This window comes from Lonchura striata, chromosome 1 (genome assembly GCF_050655825.1).
Source record: "Lonchura striata isolate lonStrDom1 chromosome 1, ASM5065582v1, whole genome shotgun sequence".
Taxonomy (NCBI): Eukaryota; Metazoa; Chordata; class Aves; order Passeriformes; family Estrildidae; genus Lonchura; species Lonchura striata.
Window position 1 is genome coordinate 101,416,998 of NC_140703.1, and position 3,003 is coordinate 101,420,000.

The following is a 3,003-nucleotide window of genomic DNA, read 5'->3' on the forward strand; positions in this document are numbered from 1 at the left end:
ATAATTATTTGCTCCACACTGCTTAACCTCCCTTGTGCTGGACTCCTTCTTTGGCAAAAAGCAAGAATTGAAATGGGAGGTCCCATTTCAGAGACATCTGCATGAGGCTAATGCATTAACCTACTCACCACAAACAATTCCTGCTGCATCCTAATCATCACACGAACATGGCCAATCTCCAGTCATGATTTCAAAGTTATTGCCTTGCTGACATGTCTGCTTTTCAGTCTGCCACCTGCATGTACCCCCTGGTAGCTGAGTACTTCAGAAATGGATCCATCTACTACTGCTGGGAACAGAAAGTCAGTTGGTGGCACTCCCTGTTCAAACTGGAAAGGTATATGTTTGTTTTTCAACATTGCAAAGCTACATCTACCCACCTTATAAATAATTTTTTAAACCACTTTTAAAAAACAATTTTTAAAGCATTTTTAAACCACCCACCTTATAATTATTTTTTTTGCTTCAGGTCTGAATTACAAAGTCTGTGGGTCATTCCCAGCCTGGCAGCAGCTGGAAAGATGGAGATGTCCAGGCCTGTGTATCCTGGTCCTCTGTCCTGGTCCTCCTATTTGCATTTGTGTGAGAACAGATGAATCAATGCAGTTTTTACGCTGGGCTGCCTGCAAAGGTACTCCCAAACTGGGATCTGCTCCTAAATTTGGTAAACTTTTTTTGGTAGCTATCACTGTAGGCAAGAAACTGAGACTGACGCAGAAAAACAAGGACTTTTATAAATCAAATTGTGTTCAGAGGTAAAACAATCAAAACAACTCACAGCACAAGCCCGATACTCTGTTACGAAGCTCGAGGCACTTCCACAGATATAAATAAACCCGCAGTGTAGTACCCTGCCCTGTCACTTGAGCAGTACGCGGAACTATTTATACACGCAGGAGCGCTATTTCTGCCGCCACATCCCCCGGAGCATCGCCTCCGGCCGCGCCGCTGCCTCCTCCCAGCGCCGGGCCCGCTGCGGGCACCGAGCATCCCCGCGCCATCGAGCGCACACTCACGGCGACGCTCCCAGAGAGCACAGAACCCTTTGGAAAGGTTGTCTTGAAGATTCTCGGTGCAGTTTTAAGAGAGACATCCACTGTGCATAGACATAACCTCACGGCATCACCTCCTACTTTACGTATTCCCAGAGGTCAGCTGCAGACAGATGTGCTTTCACTGATTGGCATCTTAGTCCACCAATGATTATTAATCTGCAGACATGGTGTAGGCTAAAAGTAAGTTAACACCAAAGGGAGATTGAAATACTATTTTTTTCCCTCCAAGAATATTTGAAGGGTATTTGAATTAGTATTTGAAGTATTTGAATTTTGCCAATTTCAAGTAATAGATTGAAATCACTTCTGGTTTTGGAAATAATATTTCATTTTTTAGGTATCAAATGAAGTTCATTATTTTTTCTTTAGTGATACAATCTTGTTTTTAAGACAATACAAATTCAACTCTTTTCTTTCTTCCATAAAACATGATTTTGTAAACATTTTTGTAATGGCAGGATGTTAGAAATGAGAAGGTCAGCACAGTTTGCTGAGGTAAGATTTGCTCTGACTCAGAATAGAGTGGGAAGAGATTCCAGCACAAAGGTGCGATAAAGCAATACACATCACCTGTAATAAAAATAAGAATTCTACAGCAATAGAGTAAGTAATCTGAAGTAACAACATTGTTTAGAATCAACAGATGCCTTTGAAGCATTTTATCCAGATCAGCTGTTTGTAAAACTTCTTAAGCTAAATAATAGATTCTGTACTAACATCACTATCTGCCCAAGATCACAGATAAAGTATATAAAGAATGCTGCAGAGCAAGGAAGCTGATTCCCAATTTGCAGCCTCACAACATCAAGATCACCTCCAGGTACCCTACAGCTAGCTTGCTGGTGGCCTAATGTTTCTGTTCTTCATCTTTCAGACTCATAAGATAGTTTATGTAGCGTAACTACATTCATTATTCCAGTCTCACTTTTTCACTTGATAGCACCTGTCACAAGGATGACAGTGATTTTTGAGTGGAAGGGTAATGGACAAAGAACTCCTTGTGTTTTGTTTGGCATACTTAAAATAATTTGGTAATTCCTTCTGGAGATGTTTATTTGAATATCTGCAAGCACTACTTAGCTTTCAAGATACTCTTTGTGTCTCTAAAACTTTGTGATAGAAGTTGGAAACATGAACTCCTAAGCATGTCTTTATTTCTTTGTTATGATATTAAAAGAACTTGAATCTAGAATGGAAAAAGACCCCATACATTTCTACTACAACCTGAAGAAGAAATGGTGTTTCATTGCTCTGAAATTAAATCTAATTTTAATAGATTCTCATAGTTCACAACTGAAATCTGGTTTTGATTTTTAGCACACCTTTGGCATTCAAAGCACAGGTATTTTAGTATTCATTCAGTCAGTCTTCAACATACGCAGTTTGCCATGAAGATGAAATACCTTTATCAATGACTACAACAAGCTGTATAATGTTACCTTGTTGAATATGGGCACATTATTGGCCAGCTTTACTGCAAAGAATTTCAAATAAAATTGAAGCCAATCTGTTGCCAATGTAAACATAAAATAAGTAGGAACAGAGACTCAAATAAACAGCAACTAACTGCAGAATAAATGCAAGCTTGAATTTATTGCTCTGTTTAGAATTTATTAGTTCTCTGCATTTACTACTTCAGAAAGGCATCCAATTCATACCTTCCAAAAAATTATACAAGTGGCTGATAAAAACCTTGGCAAAGGAGTAGAGTATTTATGAATCTAGATCTGTGAAATCCACTAAATACCCTGGTAAGACAAAAAAAAGCAGATTCTGAATCAGGGATGTGCAGACCTTAGAAGCTCTCAGGAAGCCTCATCACTGTCTTTAAGCCAAAGGTGTATGAGGTATAAAAATGAGTTTAGGGGGAAGGGGAGGCAATGGAGAACTGAAGGCATTTCATTGGATTCCAAGTGGTTTAAAAACTGACATGCAGAGGGAAAGGGCA